The sequence below is a fragment of the Neophocaena asiaeorientalis genome, unplaced genomic scaffold (assembly GCF_003031525.2).
Source record: "Neophocaena asiaeorientalis asiaeorientalis breed wild unplaced genomic scaffold, Neophocaena_asiaeorientalis_V1.1 scaffold182, whole genome shotgun sequence".
NCBI lineage: Eukaryota > Metazoa > Chordata > Mammalia > Artiodactyla > Phocoenidae > Neophocaena > Neophocaena asiaeorientalis.
This window is the reverse complement of record NW_020174648.1, coordinates 3,043,974-3,064,677: the sequence shown is the minus strand read 5'-3', so window position 1 is coordinate 3,064,677 and position 20,704 is coordinate 3,043,974. Positions and strand designations below refer to the sequence as shown.

At 41.7% G+C, this 20,704-nt stretch overlaps 1 pseudogene; it reads left to right on the top strand.

Moving 5' to 3' along the window:
* Positions 1–215: 215 nt before the first annotated feature.
* Positions 216–3,833, top strand: LOC112408920 (ferritin light chain pseudogene; annotated as a pseudogene).
* Positions 3,834–20,704: the final 16,871 nt, after the last annotated feature.

Below are 20,704 nucleotides of genomic sequence, written 5' to 3'. Positions count from 1 at the left end.
CAAGGCTGCATTGCCCGACAAGCACACTGCTTTCCTTTGCTGCAGCTTAGACAGAGTTTTAATGGCGGTGAGGATGGCACCTCCCCGCAAGCTGTCTTTGGTGCTGCTACTCTCTTTGAGGGTTATACAGCCCTGAAAGTTGAGGCTTGTGCTGGGCCAAGGAAGGGTGTAAGACATTCCTTTCTGCTTCCTCACGAATAGGATTAGCAGCTAAAATGGGTGAGTGAAGCTGGAATCAATAGAGAATTTTTTAGAAGCAGAGGCAGAGAACTCAGCCACATGCAAGAGTGAAACTGAACCACTATCTTATACCATACACAAAAATCAACTCAAGTTGAAAAGGCAACCTACTGAATGGGAGAAAATATTTGCAAATAATACCTGATAAGGGCTTAATATCCAAGATATATAAAGAACTCTTATATAACTCAACAGCAAAGGAATCTGATTTTTAAAAAGGGCAGAGGATCTGAACAGACGTTTTTCCAAAAAAGACTTATAGATGGCCAACAAGTACATGAAAAGGTGCTCAACATCAGTAATCATCAGGGACATAGCAAATCAAAACCACAATGAGAGGTCACTTCACACCTCTCAGAAGGGCTATTATCAAAAAGACAAGAGGTAACAAGTGTTGGTGAGAATGAGGAGAATAGGGAATTCTTGTGCACTGTTGCTGGGAGTGTACATTGGTGCAACCAGTACAGAATACAGTATAGAGGTTTCTCAAAAAACTAAAAATAGAACTATCATATAATCCAGCAATTCCACTTGTGGGTATTTACCCAAAGAAAATGAAAACACTAACTCAAAAAGTTATCTACACCCCCAGGTTCATTGCAGCATTGTTTACAAAAGCCAAGATATGGAAACAATCTAAGTGCCCACTAATGAATGAATGGATAACTAAAATATGGTATATATGTGCACGATGGAATACTATTCAGCTGTAAAAAAGAATGAAATATTGCCATTTGCAACAGCATGGATGGACCTCAAGTGCATTATGCTAATGAAATATAAAGTCAGACAGAGAAAGACAATGTATGGTCTCACTTGTGTGAAATCTAAACAAAAACAAAAAAAACACCAATCTCATAGATACGAAGAACAAATTGGTGGTTGCCAGAGGTGGGAGTGGGGGGAAGAGAAATGGCTGAAGGGAATCAAAGGTACAAGCTTTTACAAACAGTTATAAAATAAATAAATCATAGGGATGTAATATACAGCATGGTGACTATAGGTAGTAATACTGTATTACATATTTGAAAGTTGCCAAGAGTAAATCTTAAAAGTTCTCATCATAAGAAAAAAAACTGTAACTATGTATGGTGACAGATGTTACTAGACTGAGTGTGGTGACCATTTCACAATATATACAAATGTTGAATCATTATGTTGTACACCTGAAACTAATATAATGTTCTATGCCAATTACACCTCAGTTCTTTTAAAGGAGACTTTGATTTGGGAAAGTTGGCAAAACATCCCAAGGTTTTGCATCTTTGTCTTCTGAGATCACCATCAGCAATAAGAGGCCTTTCCTTTCTTTCATAGAAGATTTCTTTGTAGAGGCAGACGCCCTGATGGCTTTTAATAGTTTGACTTGTGCCTACTTAGACGGAGGGTCAAAGCAGTCTGAACTTCTTTTCTAAATTTGTTTTCCCAAGTCCCCTAGCAGTTTATGCTGTGGACTTACCTCTAGGCTTTGAGACTTCCTGAACAGCTGTCATCCATTGTGGATTCCCAATATAACTATCCTGAACTTTTACAGGTCCCGAGAACCTATCCAGGAGGCATGTTTTTTAAAAAAATAAAGTAGGGATCAGAGAGCTGCACACAGCAAGTGGCGCTCAAATCCGAGAGTGCCTTGCCCAGGGCCCTCGGTACGGATGAGAAGAACAGTAATTCAAAGGGCTCAGGGGCGCCTCACCAGTGCGGTTGTTGTCAGGCTGCTAGCAGTCAGCTTCGGAGCACATTCCTCATCGACAGAAACTGTTAAAAAAAAAAAAAAAAAGATTTTAAAAAAAAGCTTAGAGGGGCCTCCCTGGGGGCGCAGGGGTTGAGAGTCCGCCTGCCGATGCAGGGGACGCGGGTTCGTGCCCCGGTCCGGGAAGATCCCACATGCCGCGGAGCGGCTGGGCCCGTGAGCCATGGCCGCTGGGCCTGCGCGTCTGGAGCCTGTGCTCCGCAACGGGAGAGGCCGCAACAGTGAGAGGCCCGCGTACCGCACACACACACACAAAAAAAATACTTAGGTGATACACACAAACTTTATTTAATACCTCCTGTAGTAGATGGTCTTCCTTCAGAGAACTGCAAGATGGCACAGAAAGAAAGAAGCTTTTATAGGATAAAGAACAAAGAACAAGAAAGAAACAGAAAATATGGTTGGCTGGGGTCATGTAATCAACCTTGTGTGCAGAAGGCCCAGAGTGGGCTCAGCTTTGGGGTATAGGCTGACGACCGTTTCTGCTCAGAAGGAGTATTTCCAGGGGCAAGAAAGTGATCTTTATGCTACCCCAGGCTGCAGCAGTACCATAATGGGCCTAGAAATTTACTTCAACAGACCCCAGCCCTACTTTTAGCCCTGCCTCCCACCTTTAACTAACTTCCCTATTTCTTTTCCAAAAAAGTGAGGATAAGGCAGTAGTCTGGCACCCCCGTGGATTTGTCTCTTGCAACAGCGTTTGGACAGGACAGGGACTCCCCTTCTTCCAGCCTCTGACCACCCCGTAACCTCCTTTCTAGTCACAGCCTCCAGGACCACGTTCTCAGCTGTCCTAGGCCTCCAGGGCCAGCCAGCACTGGGTTTTGTGGTCAGCTTCTTTTCATCCACCAACCATGAGCCCCCAGGACGCCGTCAGCCGCCAGGGCAACCTACAACTGAGGGCCTGCCACATACACATACCTCTCTCCGGGCTTCTATTTTAACTGCGACAGTGGTGCTCCGGGGGGCCTGGGCCACATCTTTTGCGAGTTGGCAGAGGGGAAAAGCTCGAGGGTGCCCAGCGTCTCTTGAAGATGCAAAACCAGTGCAGAGGCTGCTCCCTCTACTGGGACATGCCAAAGCCATCCCAAGATGAGTGGGGAAAAGCCCTGGACACCAGGGAAGCCACGGTGGCCCTGGAGAAGAACCTGAACCAGGCCGTTTGGGGTCTGCATGCCCTGAGTTCTGCCTGCACATGCCCCCAGCTTTTTGGCTTCTTAGAGAACTGTAACAGAGCAGGACCCACCGAGGCCTTCCCAGGACAGACCCCTGGCTCACATCCGCTGCTGCGGCTCCTCTCTGAAGTGCCTGGATAATAGTATCCCATGCCCATTTCCAGAGTATTTCAGATGCTAAAAACCACCACCAACTGGGGGAAATTTACTAATGAGCACGTAGCCCCCAGACCTTCCGGCACCTAAGGGTTGATAATGTTAACCCCTGTGACTCCGCCCTGTTACCTCACCATCAGCCAATCAGAGAATTGTGCACGAGCTGATCACACACCCTGCGACCACCCCCCACTCCCCCTCACCTGGCCTTTAAAAATGCTTTGCTGAAATCCTTCAGGGAATTCAGGGTTTTGGGGTGCATAAGCACCCTTCGCCTTGCATGGCCCTGCAATAAACCTTTCTCTGCTCCAAACTCCAACATTTCAAAGTTTCTTTGGCCTCACTGTATGTGGGTAACACGAGCTTGCGTTCAGTAACAAACCACTTTCCTAGATGAGGAGGTAAAACTCATCAAGAAGATGGAGAACACCTGACTGCCCTCCGCGGGCTGGTGGCCCCCAGGCTGGGCTGAGCGAGTATGTCTTCCAAGGCTCACCCTCAAGCACAACTAGAGCCTCTGGAGCCCAGTGGCCTTTGGGGGACCTCTCCGCATCCCCCTGGTGTCAGGGTTTCCACCTGAGGTTTTCTCTGCTGCCGCCAGGCAGCTTTTTAAACACCCTGGAGCCCTCTCCCAAGCTGTGGAACAAATGGAAACAATAAAGCTTTTTGCAGTAAAAAAAAAAAAAAGGAAAGAAAGAAAGAAAGAAGATTCTCTGCAGTCTGCCTGCTTCACAGGTTAGCCTCATCAAAAGAGCTCCAGAATATGGTTATTATAAATATTGTTCTATTTTGGTTTCTTTGAGGTTAGGCTTAAATCAGAGTCATTCACTTAGTAGTTTGGTGGGTGTTGGTGGGAATAGAGACATGGATACATTTGAGGACATTAGAAAAAGCTCATCCAGCATTTCTAGCTTCCTTCCAAATTAAAGTGAAAATCAGGTTCTGTTTCACTCCTTTTTCCTCTCAGTCCCCGTCTAGTCTCCTCAAAGTTTCCAGAGAATAAGCCCACCCAGCTTGATTGTTTAAATGAGAAATGAGCTGCTATTCTTACCCAGGGAGATTCGCTTGTGTTGCTTCCCTGAGAGCACATCTCCTCTAATGCCGTGGCTCTCAGCACAGCTACATATTAGAATCACCTGAGGGTGCTCTTTAAAAATACCAACACCTGGGCCCAGCCTCCAGGGATTCTGACCTAATTGCTCTGGAGAGTGCTTCTAATAGTCAGCCAGGTTGAGGACAACTGCTCTAATGTGTGAAATAAATTCATCACCCATGTCCCAACCCTCAAGAAACAACAGACTACTTCTCCCCCACTCTGCTGGCATGCGAGTGCAGGTCTATTCATGATCTGCTTAGCTTTGGATAGATGGGTTTTGTTTATTAGGTTTGGGGGTGGTTTTTAAGGAACTAGAGAATTAAGATCTTTATCTTTCAGCAAGATGTCAGGATATTACTTGAACCAACTCATCCCTCCTTTGACAAAAATATTTTTAAAATATTAACTGAAATCTAAGATTCTGTGAGAGTCCCAACTCAATGTAACACTATGACAGATCTTAGGGTCATTTTGTCCAGTATTTCACAATAATAGACCGCATCAGAATCATCTGTGCCCTGCTCAATGCCCCATGATAAAAATCCAGATTACCAGGTCCCATCCCCAGAAATTCTGACTCAGTAATTCTGAAGTAGGGACCAGAAATCTGAGGCTTAAACAAGATACCCAGAATACTCTTCTGCACAGCCAATCTGGGGAACCACTTTTTTTGACAATTTCTCTCTTGTATGAATAGATGTGAATGCCTTAATTTCTACAGTAATGTTCTTCAATCATTCTCTTTTCAAATGGTGCCCAAACTTTGAACCGTATAGATGCCACTTTCCCTAGCATCCCTACTAAAAGTGTTACAGCATGTCCTTTTTACAGTTAGAGAGCATTTAGGTTGAAGATTCTGCAAAAAGTTTAGGACTAGGGTTAGAGTTGAATTAGGATCACACAACTTCCTTTAGAAATAACAACAGACAGGTGTACAGCAGTAAGAAGACACTTGAATCAGGAGGAAAGGAGAAAGGGAAAAAAGATTTGAATAAGAATTTGACACTCTCCCTATTCATTGGCCATGAAAGGATCCCCTTATGGGATATAGACAGGAGTCTATCCCTTCTCCCCAACACTGTGCAAACTCTTCAACACAAACGGAATGAAAGAGGAGCCTTTGAGGCAGGAGATAGATGGACCCCAGGCTGAGCAGCTGCAGTTCATCCCCCATGCACAGATACTCCAAAATAACAGGAGGGAAGAAAAGCTGAGCCCTACCCAGATAAGAGATAAAAGACCACATATTCCTCATTCAGAGGTCAAGGAGACTTTCCCGACTATACATGCACAGAGAGGCTCCTTGGATGTCAAAATGGAGTGATGTCAACCCATGCAAAGGCCTTTTCACTAGAATCCATCTTGGCTAAGAGATGTGCGCACATACTTGGGAGGACCCTGAGATAGGCCAAATATGGACTCAGAACCAGGCAAAGCAAGATGATTGGTCAGAGGAAGCCCAGAAGAAATGCCCCATATAAGTGATTTAAACTACCACGAAGATGCAACTCTCTCTCTGAGTCCACACGTACCCCTTTTCCTCCTAATAAACACTTTACTTGTTTCACTACTTTCCATCACTAGGTGGAAATTCATTTCTACGCAGCTGACGGGCCAGGACCTTATAACTAGCCACTGGTCCCTGGTGGTCTAGTGGTTAGGATTCAGGGCTCTCAGGGCCACAGCCTGACGTCAGTCTCTGGCCAGGAACCGAAATCCTGCTTCAAGCCACTGCAGGCCGAGGCCACCCAAGATCACCTTGAAAGAGAAAACCAGGGGAACGCTAAGGTAGAAGAGAGTACAGGAAGGGATGGAAAAGAATCCTGTAAGGGACAGTACTGAGAAGCCTCCAAGTAGAGTCTAAAGAGAAAAATATCAAAGAGAGAGAAAATAGGATAAGCCACATGTCCCAACCCCTAGTACTCTGACTACAAGTCTTCAGAACGTCTACCTCTGAATGTGCAAAACCTGATGCATCCCAGAAAGTCATTTTTCTTCAGAGCAGTATCTATCATACAGATGTGAAACAGGGCTCCATCACCTTTGCCATGGGGCTTTTCTACCAACTCACAATGCTCCTCTATTGCTTCCTGCCTGCAGAAATCTTGAAGGTAGGGAAAAGTGGAGGGGGGCCAGCCTCCAGGTGGAGTTACACAAATGTGGATTGAGACTGGGATCCAAGGACCCAGTGTTTTGGGCATTTGTAGCCAAATCCCTTTGATTTTTCTCTGTGTTAAAAAAAAAAAACAATCACTGAGCACCTGTTAGGTATTGTGCGTTTACATACACATTATCTCATTTCATCCTCAACACAGCCCTAAGAAGCAGGATTACCATTTACATTTTACAGATAAGGAAACTGAACCTTAAAGAAGTGGCAAGACTAATCCAAGGAAGTACAGCCAAAATCAAACCCAGATCTCCTTTACCTAGAACAGTGCTCTTTCCATGGTACTTCAGCTGCCTTTGGATTTAAGCTTCAGGTTTTGGTCCAATAGAACTAACAAACTTCCAGTTATAAAATAAGTAAGTCCTGGGTATATACTGTACAGCATGGTGACTATAGTTAATAATGCTATACTATGTATTTGAAAGTTGCTATGAGAATAAAATTTCCCACCACAAGAAAAAAAATTGTAACTATGTATGGTGATGAATGTTAACTATACATTGTGGTAACAAAAAAAGAACTAATCTTCAAAACTATCTGGTTCTTAGATTTGATAAGAGGAGCAGAGGATATTGCAAGCTCTTTTGAAAAATTGAAAGAAGAAGAAAATGAGAAAGACCACTGAAGGGAAACCAGTTACTCCTGGGCAAGCATGCAAGGGAGTTTACACTTTGTAACATACTCTCTGCTCCACACACTTATGGATGAGAGACAAAACATGAAAATAGAAAGTAAAAAAAAGGCAGAAACAAGCTCAACAACAAGATAAATGTTCTGTGAACCAGAAGTAGAATAGAAATCCAAAATGGTGAGTGGAACTAAAGCTGCAGCCTGCTGAATTCTGGGTCTGGATACAAAGAAGTTGGCCAGGAAGTTGGCCATCTAGACAGAGGAATAAAAGAGTGCCCACAGCTTCAGGCCCAGAGTTTGGTGGGGAGACTTCCCTGTCCCACAACCTCCCTAAGGCCAGAGCTTTTAGTACACTACAAATCTAGAGCTGCTGGAAGTCCCAGACACATCCTCTCCATCAGAAATTGAACTAAGTAGCTCATGTCATAGTGAATGGATCTGTGCTACCACCAATGTCCCTTCAGAACAAGAGTCCCAGTGATTTAAACCTGGAGTGGCAAAAGCAAGGTGGAATAGATGACAAAACCACTGGACACGGAAGATGAGCAAAGAGTAAAAGGGGGAAGGGAGAGAGAGAGATGAAACCACCAATATTTAGCCAGAAAACTAAAATTTCAAAACACATGAAGAAATCTAATGCTAAGAAAAAGTTAACAGAATCATGCACTGAACATGAATTCATCCCTGATTAAATTACCTTTATGAAATAGTCTGACAAAGACTTTTAAAAAGCTGTGTTTGGAAAACTCAAAGAAACTAATAAAGTCACAACTTCCATTTAAAAAGAGTAAGTAATTATGAGACTACAGAAACCAAATGGGAATAGAATGGTCCCAATTAGCTTGATTGTGATAATCATTTCATTTTACAATGTATAGATATATCAAATCACCATGTACACCTTAAATATATATAATTTGTATTATCAATTATACCTCAATAATCTGGGGAGGGGAATCTTATAAATGAGAGATATCACTGAATTTAAATCTCAAATAATGGGATAAACTCTAGAATGAACTTTCAAAGAATTCATATGTTGAAAATTTTTGTACAGATTCACTAGAAAATATCACAGAGAAAACAAAAATATAAATTAAAAGGCAGTTAAGAAGCATAGAGAATGGAATGAGAGATTTCCAGTGCTGTTCCAGAAGTTAAAGAACTAAGAATTTTCCAGAATTCATAATATAAGAGTCATTAAATCAAGACTGCCCACTGACTACTGAGCAGGAAAAATAAAGATAAATCCATGTCTGACACTAGTAAACCTATGGAACATCAGAGAGAAAAGAGAGAAAAATACTTCAGAGCCCCAGAGAGAAAAGCCAGATTGCCCACAAAGTAATGACATTTAAAATGACAACACACTGCTCACTAGCAACAAAGAGGATAATTGACAATGGAGTTATGTCTTTAAACGCTGAGAAAAAATAAATATCAAGCTAGAATTATAGACATGCTAAAATGGAGTAGGGACAAAATAAAGGTAATTTTTAGTCACAAAAGGACAAAGAATGTATTATCCATACATCCTTGCTAACATGCACAAAAGCATGTACTTCAGCAAAAAGAAAAGTGAATACAGAGGAAAACATGGAATGCAAGAAATGAAAAATGAGAACAGGAAATAATTTAAGCTGATAAATCTAATTAACTACTGGTCATAAAAATTGAAAACATTTTTATGTATAAAAAAATGTAAAGCTAAACTTTGGACCACAATAACAAGATAAGATGCAAGAGTTATACTCAATGGAAAAGGATGGTAGGTCCATATTATGTTCAAAAAGAAGGATAAAAGTACTTAACAACTTGAAATTATTAATAATTATTTATAGTGAGGTGTGTATTTTTTTAAGGGTAGGGGAAGCTACCAATAAAAGAATAGTACTACAGTCTTTTTACTGAAGTCTTCTAAACCAACAGAGGAAAAATAAGGGGTTGATGATGGGAATATAGAAAATTTATCAATTCACAGAAGGCAAAAAGGCAAAAAATAAAAGAAGGGGAAACAATGATAAAAACAAAATTAAAATGTTAAAATAAGTCCAAATATGATATATCACTGTGTGTATATGCAGATTAAATTCTCAATAAAACATCAGAGAACATCATATTGGTATTTGTTTTTAATACCACTATTATTGCTGAAAACAGATACACCTAAAGCAAAACATCCAAAACATTAAAAATAAAGGTACACCACTTAGGAGAGTACTTTCTCAATATCTAATAAAATCCAAGATGTCCAAAATTCTTACTTCCTGGTAATATATCACAGAAGAGTGTTTTTCAAACTTAGTCTGTGACCCATTCCTGGGTCAAGGAATCAATTTAGTGAATCACAACCAACACTTTTTTCTTAATTTTAAAAAAGGGGTGGGAAAAGGAATAAATAGAATAGGATAGGAAAGAATGGAGACAGAACAGAATAGAAATCAAAGTAAATATCACAGAGCTTCATGGGTAAAAGGATATATCGTCTCACAGAATAGAAATCAAAGTAAATATCACAGAGCTTCATGGGTAAAAGGATATATTGTCTCACAAAGCTTTCCTTTGTGGTGTGTGTGCACGTGAGTAGGCAAATGTGCATGTACTACGTTGTGATGGAAAATGCATCTCTTCCTTTTTTAATTTTAAGTTGGAAAAACCCTAGCCTAGAGAAATTCTTGCAAGTGTGAGCAAAAAGACATACTCTGAAGTTCACTGCAATGTTATTTGTAATCAGGAAAAATGGGAAATATCTTAAAAGTTCAGCAACAGGAGAATGGATAAATTGAGGTAAATACACATACAACAAAGAAAATAAACTAAACCTATGTATGTCAACATGAATAAATCTCAAAAACAAAATATTGCATGAGTAAAAGCAAACTACAGAAAGATATACACAAGATACACACTATATGCTAAAAAATTATACAAAGTTTGAAAGCAGCAAAACAATAATATGTTTTGTAGTAGTCTGAAGTCAGGGAGCCTGATTCCTCCAGCTCCATTTTTCTTTCTCAAGATTGCTTTGGCTATTCGGGGTCTTTTGTGTTTCCATACAAATTGCGAAATTTTTTGTTCTAGTTCTGTGAAAAATGCCATTGGTAGTTTACACAACAATGTAAAGCAATTATACTCCAATAAAGATGTTAAAAAAAAACACAATAGTATGTATTGTTATAAGTACACACATACATTATGTAGAGTAATGGTATAAAAACTTGTAAGGGGTGACAAATACCAAAGTCAGAGTATAGTTAAATCTTGGGAACAGAGTAGAGGCAGGTAATCCGGTCAGAGAGGACTTCACAAGAGGCTTCAACTAAATCCGTAATGCTTTAACAAAAAAAATGTGGAAGTAAATATAAGGGAAATGTTAAGATTTGATAAGGCTGGAGGGATTTATGGGTGTTAACAATTTGCTCCTTGGGCTTTTCTATATACTTGAAAATATTTATGGCCCAAAATTATAAAGCTTCCAAAATCTGTGATTTTTAGTCCCTGGGCTAATCACAAATTCTGGCATGAGTTTCTATCCTCCCCAAACTTTATATTTGGCTCATCAATATAGCAAATATTGACCCATTATCTTACTCCTAAACAAGAAAACATAGTCAACTTTTCCATGGTCACACAAGGCAAAAGAAAATTCCCTACCGCGAGTTGTGGACCTGAAGAATTTATTTTTACCTGCAGCAGAAGCAGAGTTTGAACTCAGCTCCACGTATAAAAAAAGGCCACCGCATTAACCCTAAGTGTGATACAGGTTCCACTGTGCTTCTGATGAGCAGAAGATGGATGTGTGGCTTTACTCCTGCTAATGAATGTTTCAATCTTCTAATAAACACCCTAATAAAGAAAAATTGAGATTTAACTCAATTTTATTATCGCAACTGACATGTGGCAAGGTTTTAACTGGGCTGAAAACAGCTTCCAATAATAATGCCCTCCTTAATTGATTCATTAAAGGGGCCCCTACTGAGACAGACGTGCTAGTTCCAAGAAAAGGAATGAAACAAGCCCCAATTTCCCACTGAGTGGCTATGATCCCTCTGCCATCAACTCCCCAGGCCATTGAAGAGGATGTTAAGAGTGGCCAATGCCTGAAATTGTTCTGTTAGTCCCAAAGTGGCCACAGTCCGAAACATGATCCTCACACACTCACCACCCGCTTAGTGGGGTAACAAAAGAGAAAGATGGGACCTCAAAATATTCCCTCTTAGTATGAATGAATCTGCAAATAATCAGACACGCAAGGGGGTGCATTGAGAGCATGAAATTAAAGCTTTTTACAAGATTGAACAAAAATTACCACATCCCAGCATGGTTGCACAGGGAGCAGAGGGGCAGGTGCAGCAGAGGGAAGACTTAAGAGGAGCAAATGAAAGTCATTTGTTTGCGGGAAATGGTAGTGTTGAGTATATTATATAATAATAGAGTGTGGTGATTAAAGGTACGGGGTCTTGGGGCTTCCCTGGTGGCGCAGTGGTTGAGAGTCCACCTGCTGATGCAGGGGACGCGGGTTTGTGCCCCGGTCCGGGATGATCCCACATGCTGCGGAGCGTTCAAAAAAAAAAAAAAAAAAAAAAAAAAAAAATGTATGGGGTCTGCAATCAGGTAGACCTGGAAGTCTGTCCCGCTCTTGCACTTACCGGCTCTGTCGCCTTGTGCAGGTGAACCCACCTAAATCCCAGTTTCCTCAGCTATAACATAGGAACGATAAATTAATCATCTACCACAGAAGCCAGGATATGTCAGATCATATTCTTTTGTTCAAAACCCTCTGATGGCTCCTCATTACATTCCTACGCTACCTGCGCCCTCCGTCGCCTCTCTGGTGGCATCTCCTGCTCTCCTCCCCCAATTCACTCCACACTGCGTCACCCCCACCCCCCTGCCGCTCCTCAGAAGTACCCAGCGTGCACTCAGCCCTGGCTTTTGCTGGCTCCCTTTCCTCCAGTTCTCTGAACCACTCACTCCTTCACCTCTGTCATGTCTTTGATCCATCATCACCTCCTCCATGACACCCTATTTAAAATTGCAAACTGTCCCTCTGCACACTCTAAATAATTTCTTCCCCGCTCTTTTTCTTTTTGCATAGAGCTCATCACCTTCTAGCATACCATATAACTCAGTTATTTCATCTATTGTTTATTCTTCCCTACTGTTTTCTTACTGATCTATCCCAAATGCCTAGAACAATGAAGAGCAGATAGCAGGCGCTTAATTGTTGTTACAAGAAACCCTCATAAGACTGTCCTAATGACTAAATTAGATAGGGCCTGCCAAGCCCTTAGCTCAATGTGGGCATACAGAAGCATTCAGTAAATATTATCTATTGTTATCAGCGTGGTTACTATTATTGTGATTATTATTATTTTCCATCCAACATGAGGATATTATTAAATCATCAAGTTATGGTTCTTCTGGCCATTTGTTCCTGGAGATGAAAGACCTAGATTTAATTAACTAGAGTTATCTGACACTACATGACACCTTGTTATGTATAGACACCACTGCCAATGATTCAAGATGCCGGGTCACCTGCAGATCCCACCCCCACCCCATCTACTCACACAGGGCTGCGGTCAGCTGCTAAGTCAAGAATGTGTATCAAGGTACATCTAGGAACTACTGCTCTCTCTTGTCCCTTTAGGACTGCACTGCCTATAAATACCAACTTGACAGCAAGCGGCTAGAAAGAGTTTTATTTTACATTTAACAGAAGATAAGGAAAGGGGCAGAGAGAGGGATTGTCTGACTTGCCTGCTGAAGTCTGCAGAATTTAAGCTTCCACTGCATTCTCTGAGACATTTGTGTTTCTGTCCATGAAAAGAAGAAAACAGCCACCATCTGCCCAGCCCATAACCTCTCAGGCACTAATGAGATGCCTTCTTCTTTGTCAAACACTCAGGAGCTCCTGTGATAAAGCACTGTCCTGGGTAAATAATGAATGGAACAAACCCATTAGCTCCAAGTTCAACTGCATCTTCTGTTTCCTGAACATGAAGGAAGACAGGAGCAGCCGAAGCAATGAGCCGTTCAGCACTCTGGAGCCAAAGCTCGCTCTCCAGTTCTCAGCTGGTAAACCATGTGAAGAGCACGTGGCAGCCAAGACACCAGGTTTCTGTGTTTTCTTTCCCAATGTGCCCGACTCCCTTTGCATGCTGCAGATGGCACCTGCACAAGGAAACACAGGTCGGTGCATGTGAGAGCACTGATGGCACCATCAACTCGCCCATCTACAGGACATCGGGAGGCAGGAGAGATCAGGGGTTCAAAAGCACGAGCACCTGACTAGGAAAGTGCTGTGTTCAAATCCTGAATCTCTCAATTAGCATTCATTCGTGTGACCTCAGGCCAGTTACTTTGATCTCTCTGAGCCTCAGTTTCCATATCTATAAATACTGTTGATGATAACTAACTCATCAAACTTGTGGATAATTAAATGATATCAATTAACATGGAGTCTGGAACATAGTAAGTGCTCAGTAAAACCCATTTTTGGAGGGTGATGGGTCTGCAAGGAACAAAAACCTTGAATGCCATTATATTCAATCATCTATCCATTCAGCAAACATAAATTGAATACCTATGAGTTTAGTCAACAAATAGTTATTAAATGCCTACTGGTTCCAGGCCCTAGACTAGCTGCTAAAGATACAGCAGTGAGCAAAGCAGGCAAGATACCCTGTCCTCACAGAGCTTACGGTCTAGTGAATAATAGTGGACAACGTAGAATATGTACTTAGTATGTGCCAGCCAGCGTTCTAAGTGTTTTACCTGTATTAACTTACTTAATGCTTAAACCACCCTAAGAAGTACATTGCCATTATTATCTCCATATGACAGAGGAAGCAAGTGAGGCACAAATCACTTAATTGCCCAAGGTCATAAGGCTACTAAGCATCAAAGCCAGGGATTGAACCCAACTAGAGCAACTCCAGAGTCCATTCTCTTAAGCATGACATATGTTGCCTTCTTGCAACTAAGAGATAGTGAGCACTTTATAGGTAGAAAACACATCTCGTTCATTTTTGTATCCCCAACGAAGCATGCGGCTTGTAAAAATGCTCAATAAATGCTTATTGCAGGAACAAAGGACAGATTTTCTTTGAGGCACAGTCGCTACTCTTTTTGCCAGTCTCATGACATCTCTCCATAAACCCTGAATATATAATGAAGATATACTATTCTTCTTATGCATAGAGAATATTCTTGATCTTCTGTCCATAGGCTATTAAACGTAAGGCTGTTTTTCCAGAAATGGTGATGAATTTTCCTTGAACCACCTATATGCATTTGAGAGGGGTCTGGCAGGGACTGAGCTATAAGTTAAAAATCTAGACTATGTGGTTCCAAGGGGACAAAATACACAACACTTCTGCTATTTTATTTTGGAAACCACTGAAACATCCCAACCACACTCACTATATCTCACTCAAGGCCTGAGTTCTCCCACATAAACCTCTCTAACTCTTCCTATTCTCAGGACCACTGATAGACAACCTAGTTGCAGTCTAAGTGGGCCACAGTTGACGATGGCAGAGGCAACTACTACACTGAACTACTACACTGAAGAGGCAGCTACTACCATATGGAGGCAGAAGAAAGAGGCGCTCCCCTGTGCACTAAGACAGTTTGGGAGAGCTTGATAATCTGCCCTGGCTATGGCTCGCACTTGATTGGTAGTAATTATAATAGTTATTATTATATTAATTATATGCTATACATTAGATTAGATATGTTTACATTTATATCAATTATGTTATTACAGAATCACAGAGAACGAACTTATGGTTACAGTGTGGGGGGAAGGGGAGGGGGAGGGATAGATTGGGAGTTTGGGATTGACAGGTACACACTGCTACATTTAAAATGGATAACCAACAAGGACCTACTGTATAGCACAGGGAACTCTGATGAATATTCTGTAACAACCTAATTGGGAAAAGAATTTGAAAAAGATAGATACATGTGTATGTAAAACTGAATCACTTTGCTGTACACCTGAAACTAATACAACATTGTTTATCAGCTATACTCCAACATAAAATATAAAGTTAAAAAAACAAAAAATAAAATTTGTAATGCTCTTAATAAGATTTAAAAAAGATAATAAATAAATAAAAAGTCAAAAAAAAAGGGAAACAAACTAAGTTCCTTTAACAAAGACACCCAAAAATACAGTGGTTTAAACCAGGTAGTTTTTCCCCTACTGTGTAACAATCTAGAAGTATCATGTACAGTCGAAGCTGCTGTAACAAAGATTTTTTTTTTTTAATGTGACTTAAACAAGAGCAAAGTTTCTTATTCACATAATGAATTGGGAAAGCAGCCTGCCATCACCAACATGTGGCTTCCACTGGGGGATCAAAGAGGCTCCTCAATTCCCACCATCACGTCCCAGCCAGCAGGAGATGGAAAGGAGAAACAGGAGAGCATGCCCATTTCTTTCAAGGATACAGTCTGGAAGTGCACACATCACTTGCATCCCACTAGTCGGAACCTGGTCACAGAGTTGTTATGAGGAATAAATTGAAAAACCAGATGCGTTGAGTAAGGCATTTGATAAATGTCCATGTTTTTTTCCTTCTCCGTTTGACACCAGTATCTTGAAAGTGAATCCTAGTGTGATCGCTTGAATTATTATTCGGCAAAAAATTCATTCCTTCCCGTTCCCACTGTGGACAGAGTATGCTTCCCTGTTTCACTGATGTTAGGTTTGGCCATGTCATGTGCTTTGTCCACTGGAATGTTAGCGGATATGATGCGAGAAGAAGCTTTAAATGTGTAGTTCAACTGGGCTAGTGCTCCAGTGATAACATCATAAGAAGAGCTTACCCCCATGTTGCTGCTACCCCTTTTTAGGCTGGGCTGAAATGATGGGAGAGACCTGAGCCCAAAACACAGCCTGGAGCCAACCCCAGTCAATATGCAACCTAAAACAGGATCACTTGCTGAACTCAGCCTAGAACAGTTGAATGAAAATCATCCAGCAGACCTGTGGATGCGAGCATAAGTGCTTGTTATTATAAGTAACGCATTCGGGGGGTAGTTTATTTTGCAGCATTATGGTAGCAATAGCCGGCCAACACAGAAATTGTTAGCAGAAGTGGAGTACCGCCATCATGTAAATCTAAAATATGTGACTGTGGTTGGATGAGTAGGCCGCAGATGATGAGGAAACTGTCATGGAGAGCTGGAAACATGCCATCCCATGTTATGTAGTGATGAAGCCCTTGGCAAAACTCATCTGTGATAACTTGGAAGATAGAAAATGTGCCTAATGAACTTGAGGAAGAAAGTGTCAGGGCAGAACGTTGATAGTATAATTTGGTCGTTACCAGCTGGGTAAGGTATTGCAAGACAAAGTTGAGTTTATGAAGTAACTGAGCAGCTGACCAACAAGGCTGTGAGAGAATATAGAAAAGCCCAGAAATTCCAGGACTTGCAGGTTTCAAAAGTAAAACTGGTTTTCGCTTTACCATCTTATCAGCCTCAGGACAAAAACTATATTAAGGGTGCAGTTGTCACATCCTTTGTCACTTTTGAAAGGACTGAACTGGTGCCTATCAGTTCTTTTCAGCTGAACGAAGTGCTCCTAGAAAGATAGAAAGCGTGATCCCATGGAGGCTTAACAAACCCAAGGTAGCCAAAATCAGTCTCAAGAGAGAGGCATCTCCCAAAATTTATTATAGATGTAACTAACATGGAGTTGACTGAAATCAAACATAAGAGACTCACAAACCTTTTGAGACATCTATATTGGTAAAATGTCATCAACCTGAGACTGTAACTGTTTGAGATGTCAAAAGTTCTCTGGTCCTCAAATTTCTATAAGCAGAAAGCAGGCTGAAAAAGTTGCTGATCCAGAAAGAAAGGAGTATTCTCTAAAGTTCTCTTCAGAAGTGGACATGCATGGTAGATGATGGACAAAGAAAGACCTCTTGGAAGTTGGAGCCAAAAGACATGGAGAACAATGGACCAGTGAGTCACTTCCAGGGAACAGAACTAGGGCCTAATCCAGGGGCCAGTGAACCATGGCCTACAGGCCAAATCCTGCCTGTTACCTGATTTAGTAAATAAAGTTTTATTGAAACACAACCACACCCACAGATTTAAATATTTCCTATGCTGCTTTTTACTACAACACCAAGTTGAGAAGTTGCAACAGATACCATCTGGCCTGCAAAGCCTAAAATATTTATTAGCTGGTGCTTTAAGTTGTCAATCCCTGGCCTAGTAGAAGAACACTCTACACCTACACAATAAGAAAACCTGGCTACACTTGTACAGCAGGATTTCAGAACTGCCGTGGATCAGTGACTGTGGTGTGCCTGCTGCCATTCTTCCCTTTTTCCAATGGGAGTACTTACTGAATTTATTCCGTTTCTGTTAACATTGTATGCTGGGTGGTTGGAAAGCAAACAACTTGTCTCTTTATTTCCTAAGTGTCTCAGTCAATAGGAGCCATATCAGGATTTGGTAAAATTGCAAGATCTTAGATATCAAGCCTGATATAGACAGGATGAGTAATTTAAGTGTTGGGATGGGGGTAAGTGTATTTTGCATACAGGAGAACAATGAATATGAGGCCAGATTGTGATGAATTATATTATTCACTCCCCTTCCCCTCCCATTGTGGGTATTATAACCTTCTTCATTGCATGGGCTTGGCCGTGTGACTTGTTTTGGCCAATGGAACATGGCCAGGCATGGTAGGAATTAGGACTTTCAGTGTGCTTACGCGGGTCATCGTAGATCTTGCATTCCACTGATTTGCCATGAGAAGAGCATCTTCTTCCATCTGGTCCTCAGAATAAACATAACTTGGAACAGATGTGAACCCAAGACACAGGCTTAAGCCAAATAAGGCCAATCTGAAGCCTGAAGCAGAGCCTCCCAGGGAAGGCCAGGCTAAATCAGCTAACTGCAGTCAATTTGCAGACCCATAAGTGATAGCATACATACTTGTTGTGAACCACTGAACTTTGAGGTGGTTTGTTATACAGCATTATTGTAGCAACCACTGATTGATACACAGGGCTCCATAAAATGATGAGGCCACTGGAATCCAGTAAGTTGCACTTGAATCTGAAATCAAAAAACTTCGATTCAAATTCCAGCTCGTCCATTTACTGCTATTTAATTGGAGGAAGTTACCATACCTTTCTGAGTCTCAGGGGTTTTTTAATTATAAAATGAGGGTGATAATAACCTAAATCAAAGGGTCATTATAAGATTAAATAAGATGGTATACTCAAGTGTGTTTTGTAACTTCAGTAAAGTATACAAATACAAGATATTTTTATTATTAACTTCAGTTCAAATAAAGCAGCCCTGGTTTTTATTTCAGTGGTGGAGAAGGAGTTATGCCATTTCTGTCCTCTGACCCCGAAAAGTGGCCAGGCTAAGTCAAAAAAGATAAATATCTGTAAGCTGTTAGCACTGTGATGTTTTAATAATTCTTTCTTGATTACCTTCATTTGATTTTCTGATTTTTCTCTAATGAACATGTATAATTTTATCATAAAAAACAAATAAATATAAAGATTATTCTTTTAAAAATTGACTATGCTACACAAGCTTGACACTTCTGAGCACATTTCCCTTCCCCACCCCCTACGTGAGGAACACACAGTGCCACTGACAGCGGCAATTTAACTACTAGACTAAAAAGAAAGTTCTCTGAGCCCACATTCTTCCCCTGCTGCAGAATGAGAGAAAAAGCAGAACATTCCCCTTTGTGTACCACCCACAAATCACTGAAAAGCCCAACCCAGCAGAGAAGGAACCTCCATCAGAAATAAAAGCCTGCATTAGAACTCTGTCCACCAAAGTATTTTCCATGGGGGCCGGTGTGACACACAATCAGAGTTGCACCTGGGGCATTGCAACCCCATTATTTTGTGCTCGTGTCAAAAATGTTCTTCTTTCTCCAAAATGCCAAAGGGAAGAGCATGGGTTTCCTAGAAGTGGCTCTAACTTGTGTCGCTGCACCTGAGAGAATGGAGTGGTGAGGACACAGACACTGCCCACCAAGAGAGGGGGAAAAGGTCAAATCGATAACACTGACGATATCCATTTGTTCCACAAAGACAGCCAGCACAGGTGTCTGGGGAGGATTATCTGAGGAATAAATCTACCCACACTGATCCTCTTGATCCTCCAGCCAAAGTTAGCAGAAGCCACTGGAAATCACATCATACCTCTCAGCTTGCTTGCTGACAAAGCAGCCAAGCTGGAATAACACCACAGAACGGAACTATTGATCAGATTAGCATAGCACAGAGCGCTGTGGGCATGGGGTGCAGGACACCCCATGGAAAGGGCTTTGATGGAAGGGAGAGAATGGCCCCCCCGGGAGAAGTCAGACACCTTCGAGCAGAGTCTTCTGTAAGGCAGAGCAATCGTGGTGACCACCACGGGGCTAAATTCTGAGGGCCGCTGTCCTGCCGTGGGCACCTACGGGCACAGAACTGAAGACAGCAGCAAGCAGAGGAGGAAGAAGCAACACAGACAGTGGTCCTGCCAGCCAGTCCTCATGACCACCTTTAGGCTAATAATAGAAGACAGAGCCCTCAGGATAGTCATTCCCCCTACAGACATTTCTTGTCTACCTGCCACGTGCTCCCACCACGTTAGATGCTGCTGAGCATGCAAAGACAAATCAGAGACACTTCCTGTTCTTAAAGTGGTATGCCCCATCGTGCCTAGCACGTCACAGGGACCCAATAAGTGTTGACTGAGTGTTACCCTATCCTTCAGCTTTATGTGGTCTCTTTTCTCTGCCTTCCAAGGTACCCTTTTATATTATAATGCTCTGAAGTTTCGTTACTGGTGCATATTTTATTCTCCCAATGACACAATAGGATGGCTGAATATAGGATCTGTATACACCTGTCATAGCATCTTCTCAATAAATATTTATTGAATGAATGACTGTGTAATCCTAACTAGTGTGTCACCACCCGCTACCATCAGCAGAAGAGGGTGGAAGGCCTACGGCTTGCAACTGTAGGAGGAAGCATGCTGGGTTAGGAGTAAGGAGACCTGCCTTCTAGCAGAAGCTGCTGTCATCAGCTTGCTGAGTGACTGTGGACAGCTGCCTGAGAGACTCGGCTCAGCTGGAAGAGATGGTAGATAATGATGGTAGATGATCTCTAAGGTACCTTCCAGCCTTAAGAGTCATCTTAATTGTAGATCACAGATGACATTCACTGACCACGTGGCATGTTCCAGGCACTGTATTAAGAACTTTGCCTGCATTATGTCATACGATCCTCAGGATAACCTTTTGAGGTGCTATGATTCTCCATATTTTATATAAAGAATGGAAGCCTACGGAGGTTAAGTAAGTGGCAGACTGGGGATTGGAACCCAAATTTGACCGACTTGGAAACCCCCTCACAACCACTAAGCCAATCCGATCCTTCTTCCACAGCCACGTCTCGGGCTGTTGGGTGCCCTTTAGGCCATCATTTCTT